Here is a 10787-nt window from a genome sequence, read left to right on the forward strand (position 1 = left end):
TATGTGTATATATTTATTAGTATATCATATATCAGTTTAATTTGATAATTTTAAAAACATGTATTCTTTTATTTTACCAGAAACTTTAAAATAAATCCTCATCCTGTACTGAAACCTGTTTCAGGGTCTTAACACCACCAGCTGGTGAGGTTCGTGAGTCAATTTGAACCCGCCCACTGGAACCGGTACTGAAAGCATAATGGAAACAACGTGTACCGTACTGAGCAGAGTAGAACCGTGCTGTACCGGTACTAAAGGTACTAATGGAAAAGGGGATGGAGAAATTCATTGCTGTTTGTTCCTTCTTGTTATCTCTACATTCCAGCAAAGAAAAAAAAAGCTTTTCTTTATTTGTGCCCAGTTGTTTTGCTGGAGAGATTGCCACAGAAAACGATGTCATCACTTTTTGGTTTGTTTGTGCGCATCAGTTAAAAGGGAGAAATGATGTAAAGCATTCCCATTTACATCCTGCTCAGGTGGAGGAAGAATGAACAATAATGAGAGGACTGTCTGCAGCATGCTTGTTCCTTGTTAGTGTTTTGTAGGAAAACAGTGTTTGGACCACACACAGCCTGATCCCATCTCTCTGGGACGTGTCTTGAAGGGCACATTTCTGACAAATTAATACCCTCTGAGTCATAGATTTTCTCATTATTTACTTTATGGTTGCAGAATGATTCAAATGAGTTAGATTTGAAGTTCTGCTCCAGCAGGTATTGATTCCCTAGAAACTTGCAAACGTTCAGGAGAATTGTATACTGTATACTGAAAAGCCACAAAAACGCTCATTACCATAATTGGCGGTCATTGAGCAGCTGCTTCCTCAGTCAGTGCATTGAAATGTTTGACACATTTACTCTGCTACTCTGTCAAAGACCAAGCAATAATCACTGAGAACAAGACAGGCAACATCTGCAAGCTCTTACTTTTTTTGTAAGATGTTGGCAGAGATTCTCAGGTCTCACTGACTGGGGTAAAGCATGGTAGAGCAGGACAAGGTTTATGGCTGGAGTGTAGAGTCAGGAACACTGAACATCTATTAGTCACTGGGGGATTCTTAAGCATTGAAGCCCACACCTCATGGCTCTAAAGCAGATCTGTAAATGTCTGTCAACGGCAGCTCTGCCAGTGTCTGACTACATCTCAGACACCATTTTTAGGTTTGTGGTGAGTCTTTGCCTTCTGCTGTAGAGTTCAAATATGTGGGAGTCCTGTCCACAGGGGATGGTGGATGGAGCAAGAGATGGATCAACAGATTGAAGCCTTATCAACAGTAATGGTGGTGTGCTCTAAGTCTGTTATGGTGAAAAGGAAGTTCTCTTTTTACTGTTCTGTCTTTCCATGTATCCCTACAGTCTTGAGATATGGATCATGACTAAAAGTCTGAAGTTCTCGACTTTGACCTCTCTAAGAGATTTTAAACAACTGTTAACTTCACAGCAAAAACCAACGCAGACGTGTTCCTCTTTTTAGTGTTTTACATCACTTTATAATGTAGCTGTTTTTGTTTCATTTTTATATCACTTCTTTTATTTACTTTTCATTTTTTATGCTTTTATATGAATGTTTATTGCTGTCGATACTTCATCTATGTTGGTGAAGATTCTCAATTGAGAAAGCTCCTCGGATGAGGAGCGAAACATCTTCTCTTGTAAACGAGTCCTCGAGGCTCAATAATACTAACCTGTATAAATAAAGGTTGAATGAATAAGAAAAAGAGCCTGGATACTAGCACCTGAAGTGAGCATTGTCCATAGGTTGGCCAGGCTCAGCTTTAGAGATAAAGTGCAAAGTTCTGTCAGTGTCCAGGATAAGCTAGAAGTGATGAGGAGGAGCCTCTGCTCCTTCTCATCAAAATGAGTTAACTGAGGTGGTTCAGGTATCTGATCCTGACCTCCTCTGGAAGTTTTCTGGGCATGCCCCACTATGTAGTAATCCTGAGTAAGACCCAGAACTCAGTGGAGATTAGTTATCCTCTCTGGCCTAAAATATCTTATAATCCATCAGGAGGAGCTGAGTGTTATTTGGAAAAGCCTGTCTGGGTTTCCCTCCTTCTGTCCTTCACAACCCCATGACAGATCAGCTGAAGAAAATGAATAGATGGATTACAACATCTCTAAATTTGTATTTTTATTTTTTTATTCTTTCGGCTGCTCCCTCAGGCGTCGCCACAGTGAACTAACTTGTACAAAGACTTGGCAATTATTTTTACACCGGATGCCCTTCCTGATGCAACCACAGACCACGAGCTACCACAGCCCTCTGTGTGGAGCAGAGAGCTTATATCTAGGGTGCCAGAGGAGCAGATGGTGGGGGTTAAGGGCCTTGCTTAAGGGCCCAGAGTGGGGCAAATGAGGGTGGAGGCAGGTGAGGGTGGAGGCAGGTGAGGGTGCTTCACCTTTCCCAACCACATTTAGATGTTGTCGGTCCGTGGGTGTTGAACCGGCAACCTTTCAATCACAGGCTGATGGGTCTCTAACCTCTACTCCACCCTCTCCCCCCCCCCCCCCCCACACACACACACACACTCACAACATCTCAACATCACAAAAGCTAGTTAATCCTTAAGATGGAGAAGCTTCTCAGAGTGATACATGAACATGAACATTAATCCTGCACCCTCACTGTAGTTTCCAGTCCATGGAGACAATCCAGACAGGACAATTACGGATGATGTCTCAACTATTTCAAAAATTTTGAAGCTGCTGGGACAAAAGGTGAGTGGGAGAAATTTAGTGTCTTATTGACATGCATTGTCTGAATACTTTACAACACAAAAACTTTATATGTAAGATAAGAAATAGAACTTTTTGATCCCGCAGGCTCAATAAATGTAGCTCAAGTTTCTAATTTCCCAGATAGAACCATAGCAACTGCAGCCACATCATCCTATTATCACAGCTGCAGTCTGTCTAAATCAGTCTTAGCTGCAGTTTGTGAAAGAGCTGGATCAGTTACTCCTTCTGTTTCCAACTGCAGTATTCCACACACTTGCTCCTAAGAAGACTTTATAATCCACCTGTCTGGTCGTAGTTACAAACAGAAGGGATCTGTCTGAGTATGTCCACTTTAAAATCAGGTTTCTTAGCCTCAAGGCAACCGAACTTGAAAAAATTCAACTACTGTACATTTGTCTACCAAAGTACACACTCTAGCATATATTCTAAATTACATACAAATAAAAGTATTTGACATTGTACATGCATGTATTGTTCACATTGTTGTTCCTCCATACTTAAACTCAACCCCACAGTCATTCATTCATTCAGCCTTTATTTAAACAGAAAAGTCACATTGAGCCTCGAAGACTCATTTACAAGTGAGACCTGTTTGGACAGACAACAAAAAGGGGTGAAAAATGACACATAGGATTTGGAGACAAAAAAAAACAACTCCTAACATGCTCTTAATATTTGGCTGAAGGTCAAGAGCATGATACTGAAAAAAAAATCTCTCACAACAGAGGAAGAGGGTGGCCGGCTGTGGGGGGGGGGGGGGGGGGGGGATGCAAGGGCAGTGAGCATGTCCAGAGACAACACACAGAGGCACTGCAGAGTTTAGATAAAATCGCTCAGTTCAAATAGTTCTCTCTAGAGAGATCCGTACACTCTCGGGGGTGGGTGTGGGGGGGGGGGGGGGTCGAGGATGACCAAGGATGAATCCAAAGATTCCTGAATTGATGACAGAATGTTTATTCAGCTAGACCCCTCTGAATAGTCTGTAGACTTTCTTGATAGGAGGGGATGGAGGGGCAGAGCTTTAGATTTACAAAACTTCCATGCGGATTGAGATAAGATGGCCTAAACCATCATTTTTATTGAAGCAATTCTTCACATGAAAGAAAAGGGTAGAGATTTCCATCTAGCAAGATCATCCTCAATTTTCTTTAAAAGTGGGATGTGGTTTAGTTTTGTTAAATCTGCCAGTCTAGGAGAGACTTTGATACCCAAGTACGTAATATTCCCTGACTGCAGTTGTGTAGTAAGTGAATTGTTGAAATAGCAATTAATTGGTAGAACTGTGGATTTTATCCAGTTTATAGAGTCATCTGAAACTCTTGAAAAAGAGTTTATCAATCCAATAACCTGAGAGAGGGAGGTTTGTGAATGCTGGAGGAAGAGCAACACATCATCAGCATATAGACTGATTTTGTGCTCTATGTTCTTGCATTTTATGCCTTTAATATCTGTAGTTTGCCTGATTGCTGTGGCTAGCGGTTCGATGAAAATTTCAAACAGTGAGGGGGAGAGTGGACATCCCTGCCTGCAAAAAAAGAAGAAAAAAAAAAAAAAAGAGATAAGATGGCCTGTCAAGGCCAGTCAGGGAGCCAAATTCAGATAAACACGGTTGTTTTGGGGACAGGCAGAACTTTTACTGACTTCTACCTTGAGTCTGTGTCGGTCCACTCGGTTCCAAAATGTCCAAATTAAATGGCCACACCAATGGACCATGCCTGAGAGTAATCCCCGAGATCTGATCCATCCTGCCAAAAGCAACTGAGTCAAAGCTCTGCTGCTGTGTGATTACACGATGCAGATATCTGGGTCACTGATATTATGCAAGAATTGTTTTGGTACAAATAACTGACGTGTTTAACCCAGGCAGTATTTAGAGCAAAGGTGGGCTAATTAGTTCATTATCATCTGTCAGTTTTCTTCATCAGCCATGTCTACTGGTCACACTGTGGGGGAAATGAGGTTAGAAGCTGATGAGACTTTCTGTTAAAAGGCGTTTCTTCTCGGCTCTAATGGGAACATGTATACCATGCAAAATGGAGGCAAGGGACAGAAGTGAAGTTTAAGTACATAAATTAGCTGTCTGCTCTGCACTAACTCAGTAAGTCTGCTCCTCTGAGACAGGGGACTGACAACTTCAACTAAATGCTCCAGGCAAGGCAGGAAATTAATAATTGAATGGATGCGGCGGTGATTGGCCAAGCGTCTACATTTACTCATCTGTCAATCAAATCCATTGAGCAGCTTGAAGCCCTGCAGCAAATCACATCCTGAGATTTACTTCCGCAACACAGCTGTATACAAATTGCTCAGTGCTTTTTGTAGAAGATGTGGGTGTCTCATCTTCCTTGATGAGAATTAACATTTACTGTGAAGAGACGATACAAAACGCAGCGAGGTCTTCTCTTTTACTGAATGTGAGTGAGCAGAACGAGAGCTGCGAGTGAGAAACCTCCTGAATCAGACATTTTTAAACATAAACACAAGTGAAACATTTTCTTTACTGAGAATGAGCAGCTGATGCACTTTTTTTTTAAAAGCAAACATATAACCTGATTAAAAAAATATACTGATAAAAAAGTTATAATTTAAAATTACTTTAGTCTAGAAAGTCAATTTAATTATTACATTATTTGCCATATTAATATATGTCAGCTATGTTAAGATAGGACAATAAAACTGTCAGCATCTATGTTTTTGGTAGTCTTTTATGTTTGTTTTATTCCATTTTGGTTGATTTTGATTATTTCCTGTTTTGGGATTCTTGTGTCTGGTTCTGTTACTTGTTGTTTTTGTCTTTGTATATTCTTCTGTGCCATCAGCTACACAACTCCCTCAATCAGTGCATTAAAGAAGGTTCATAAAAAGACTGAAAATAACTTTGTTTTCACCCTTAAATATGAGGTGAGGACTTCCATCATCAAGGGGAAACTCTGAGCCGCTGCTCTTCCTCATCAAAAGAAGTCAGTTTAGATGGTTCAGGAATCTGATGAGGATGCATTCTGAACATCTTTTTTTTGTATACCCCACTGGGAGGAAACCTCTGGGCAGGTTGAAATCTCTCTGTAGGGACTATATAGTCTCTCTGGCCTGAGAATATCTTGAGGTGTGGCAGGGGGAGCTGGAGAATGTCACTGGGGAGATGGATGCCTTGGTTTCCCTGCTAAACTTGCTATCTCCTAAGTCAACCATGGATGGTGGATGGTAATAAGTTTGCTTCAAAATGTGAAGTTTGAATGGATCAGAATCAAGAATCAATGGATCAAGAATGGTTCAGAAAGACAGCTTGTAGTTCAGTTGATAGAGCTGCTGCCTCTCAGTGAGAAGGTTACTGGTTCAAATCCTGGCCGGGGACTATTCTGAGTAGAATTTGCATGTTCTCTCTGTGCATGCATGGGTTTTCTCCGGGTCCTCTGGTTTCCTCCCACAGACCAAAAACATGCATGTTAGACTGATTGGTAACTCTAAATTGTCTCTAGGTGAGGGTGAGAGAGTGAATGGTTGTTTGTCTCGTTTGGCTCTATGGATCTTTGTGATGGACTGGAAACCTGTCCAGGGTGCCCCTCGCTTTTCACACAGTGATAGCTAGACATGGGCACCAGTGACCCCCATGACCCAAAAAGGAAGAAGCAGGTAAAGATAATGGATGGGTGGATCAGTAAAACTTCCTAAAAGGCCTATAGTCCATTGTTAATGGCCCAGGCTTCCCTTGCAAAAAAGATCTGTGATCTCAATGGGATTTGCCTGGTTAAATAAAGATTAATAAATAAAGGTTAATAAATAAACTCTCCGAAACTTCCACTGGTCAGTCAAAGTAATATTTTTTTTAACAAGTAAAAGTAGCAGTAATATTTGGGAATATTAGATTTTGCTTATTGCATTATTCCATCAAGGTGAAACATTTTAAAGTGAAATAATTTGAGCTACCCTAAAGTGTAGTTCTCAACCCAAGTTAAGTTTTGACCAATGAGACTGTTAGATGTTAGACTGTTCCCTGTTTGCAGCATTGTCATTGTCAATTAGTTGTTACAGACAGACATATACAAATGGGAAAAGTTGAGGAAGGAAGAATGTTATGAGTTCAGCGTAGAGCTGTTAAAGTCTCTGGGTGGTAAGAAAGAGCTTCCAAATGACTGGGCTACTACAGCAACAGTAATTAGAGAGACAGGTAGGAAGGTACTTGGTGTGTCATCTCGACAGAGAATGGATGATAAGGAAACCTGGTGGTGGAATAGTGAAGTGCAAGAAGTTATTCAAAGAAAGAGGTTTTGCAAGAAGAAATATGACAGTGAAAGGACTAAAGAAAGGAGACAAGAATATAAAATGTATCACATGGCAAAGAAGGAGGCAGTAAAGGCAAAACAGAAGATGCATGATGAGTTGTATAGGAGGCTGGACATTAAAGAGGGAGAGAAGGACTTGCATTGATAAACAGGATAGAGTGATTGGGTTGGAAAGGATGTGCAGCAGGTTAGACTTGTTAAAGCTAGAAATGTTAATGTTCTAACAAGTGAGGAGAGTGTGATGGGAAGATGGAAGGAGTACTTTGAGGAGCTAATGAATGAAGAGAATGAAAGGCAAAGAGTAGACATCATGTAAAATGTGGAACAGGAAGTAAGAAAGATTAGTGAGGGTGAAGTCTGGAAAGCTCTGAAAAGAATGAAGAAGGGAAAGGCAGTAGGACCTGATGACATGCAGTGGAGGTTTGGAAATGTCTTGGAGAGATGGCAGTGAGGTTTTTGACTCAAATATTCAATGGCATGTTTGAGGGTGAGAAAATGCCTGAAGAATGAAAGAGAAGTGGGATAGTGCCCATTTTTAAGAACAAGGGTGATGTACAGTGTTGTAGCAACTAAAGGGGAATTGAGTTGATGAGTCACACAATGAAGATCTGGGAGAGAGTTGTGGAAGCAAGACTTAGACGAGAGGTGACTATTTGTGAGCAGCATTATGGTTTCATGCCAAGAAAGAGCACCACAGATATCTTTGCTTTGAGGATGCTGATGGAGAAGTACAGAGAGGGTCATAAAGAACTCCATTGTGTCTTTGTGGATTTACAAAAAGCATATGACAGAGTGCCGAGGGAGGAGGTGTGGTATTGCATGAGGAAATCTGGAGTGGCAGAGAAGTATGTTGGACTGGTACAGGGCATGTATGAAGACAGCAGAACAGTGGTGAGATGTGCTGTAAGAGTGACAGATAGCTTCAAGGTGGAGGTGGGAGTGCATCAAGGATCAGATCTGAGCCCCTTCTAGTTTGCTCTGGTGATGGACTGACTAACAAATGAGGTCAGGCAGAAATCCCCGTGGCCTCTGATGTTTGCAGATGACACTGTGATCTGTGGTGAGAACAGGGAACAGTTGGAAGAGAACTTGGAAAGGTGGAGGTATGCACTTGACAGAAGAGGAATGAAAGTCAGCCGTAGTAAGACAGAGTACGTGTGTGAATGAGAGGGAGGCCAGTGGAACAGTGAGGCTACAAAGATTAGACAAGATTAGGAATGAGATCATCAGAGGAACAGCACAGGTTGAACAACTGGGAGATAAAGTTAGAGAGACTAGACTGAGATGGTTTGGACATGTCCAGAGGAGGGACAGTGGGTATATTGGTAGAAGGATGTTAAAAATGCAGCTATCAGGAAAAAGACAAAAAGGAGATATATGGATACAGTTAGAGGACATGGAGGAGTGAGGACAAAGGATGCAGAGGACAGAGTGAGCTGGAGGAGGATGACTCGCTGTGGAGAACCCTGAAGAGGGAACAGATAAAGGAAGAAGAAGGAATAGAAAGTTCTTTCTCATACTTCTGATTTGGTGAAATGGGCATATGGATGTGTAGTGCTAGAACAGATAAAATGCATTAAGATATATTTGATTTGTGTGTAATTTTATTAAACAATTTCATCATTGTTGCCAAACGACCTACAATCAGAATTGCAAACCAGCTATGCATGTTATAAAACAGTGGACATTCAAGCCCTTCTTGTTGCAAAACTTGGCTGTGTTTGCCCGATCCCTGGCCAGCTGAATTTATGGACTCTGCATTTTGAACAGGTTGTAAGTGGGAGGATCTCAGAAGTAGGGCAACAGATAAGAGATGCAGTGATGCTGTTGGTTATAGTTTATGGTATACGAATTTGACTGCACTCAAATCCTTTTTATGTTAGTTCTCAAGGACAATTAAAAAAAATAATAAATCTGTACATTAGCTAATAGAACATAACACAGGAATAAAAAAACCATCAGAGCTTCCTGGTAGACAGTACAGTGTGGATTAAAGCCTGTAGTTAACTTGTTAATTCACACAATTGTTAAGGTGAGGATTATCTTGCAATATGGTCCAAACTGTTTTTAGAATAATATTTTTCACTTTGACTCAAACCAACTTAATGGTCTTGGGGTTAGTCAGCAAACTTTAGAGCTTGTGTACAAGACAATTGCTGAGAGCGTTTTAACTTTTCACCTCCCTGCCTGGTATGGTCATCTGAGCTGTAGACTCAAAAACAAACTTTTATGGATTGTTTCAATGGCAGGTAAAATAGTGGGGAAACCACAAAAAGCTCTGTCTCAACTGTTTGCAGAAAGAACAAGGAAGACGGCAAGTAATATTTTATCAGATAGTACCCATCCTCTTTTTCATCAGTTTGAACCTCTGAGCTCAGGAAGGCATTAAAGGGTCCCTCTGGCAACGAAGAATATATAAGAAGTCATTTATTCTGAGTGCAATAACCATTCTTAAACAAACCAAATGATAAAATGTACCTATGGCATGCAAAATGTTTTATTCTATGCACAAATTGTTGATATTTTTGATTGTATGAATGTGTTTTATTTTATGGTTGGAGAGCCGAAGGAAAATTTCCACCTTTGTGGACAATAAAGTTTTATCTTATCTTATCTTAAAACAATTTTTAAACAAAGAATGAAGTTCTCAAATAGTATTACAAGAAGTAAAGTAATTCATTTTTGACCTGCTGTAATGAAAGCCTGTAGTTAACTTGTTAATTCACACAATGGTTTAGGTGGGGATTATCTTGCAATATGGTCCAAACCGTTTTTAGAAAAACATTTGTCACTTTGACTCAGACCAAACTGTCCTGAATTAGTTTGGAGCAGTGTGCAAAGCAGTTAGAGACATATGGGCAGAAATGTGGCTTTTACGTTCACTGTGATGATGTGTGATGATTCAGCTAATGTTCAGTGCCAGGAAATACAGTATGTCTATTTGTAGAGTGACTGAGGAAAAAAAAAAAAAAAAAAATGAGAAAAAGAGTGAGCAGCTTACTGCGCAGCTGTCTCTCAGGGCATCATACTTGCGTTGAATCTCATCTCTATGTGCCTAAAAAGAGTTAAACAAAAGGACAGATGTCAGCACTAAAATGATTTACTATCAGTGCTTCTATATTTGTTTCCTTCTCCTTACTCTGAGTACAGTGATCTCCTCCTCAGCCTCTGCAGTTGTCTCCTCCAGCTCAGTCTTGGCCTGCTGCAGCTGGTTCTCCAGAGTGTGGCGAGATGTCTGCAGGTTGCTAATCTGAGACTCCCGCTCTTGCAGTGACAGGGTCAGCTCTGTTACCTGACGCTTAATCTCCAGCTTCTGCTCCTCGTGCTCCAGCCCAATCTACAATGACAGATAGAAAGGATTATTTTGGATCAAGACCCCAAGAAGTCTAAGACATGCTGACTGGACACAACTTATCCCCTAAGAGTGACCCAGCATCACACCGGACAGTCCAACACATCTCCATCTTCTACCACATATTCTGGGTTGCAGAACATGTCCAGGAGAGAAACCCAGACATTCCTCTCCCCAGCAACAATTTGAAACTCATTCTGGGAGCCCCAGATGTGTTCCCAGGCCAGAGAAGATACACAATCCCTCCAGTAACTTCTAGGTCTCCCCTGGAGCCTCGTACCAGTGGGACGTGCCCGAAAAACCTTTAAAGGGAGGCGTCCAGGAGTTACCGTATTTTCTGCTGTAAATGTCGCTCCGCCCTATACGTTGTTCCGCCCTATACGTCGCTCCGCCCTATACGTCGCTCCGCCCTATACG

At 41.2% G+C, this 10787-nt stretch overlaps 1 long non-coding RNA gene across 1 annotated transcript in view; it reads right to left on the minus strand.

The window, feature by feature from the left end:
* The window catches only part of LOC119414141, a 13648-nt gene extending 3363 nt beyond the window's left edge, over positions 1 to 10285 (minus strand). The window contains exons 1-2 of the long non-coding RNA XR_005186992.1: positions 10158 to 10285; positions 10020 to 10073 (exon numbers count right to left, since the gene is read on the minus strand). This is a non-coding gene — a long non-coding RNA (uncharacterized LOC119414141). The remainder of the gene's footprint in view (positions 1 to 10019; positions 10074 to 10157) is intronic.
* Between the last annotated feature and the right edge of the window lie 502 nt (positions 10286 to 10787).

This window comes from Nematolebias whitei, chromosome 8 (assembly GCF_014905685.2).
Source record: "Nematolebias whitei isolate Nwh7 chromosome 8, NemWhi1, whole genome shotgun sequence".
In the NCBI taxonomy this organism is placed as follows: domain Eukaryota; kingdom Metazoa; phylum Chordata; class Actinopteri; order Cyprinodontiformes; family Rivulidae; genus Nematolebias; species Nematolebias whitei.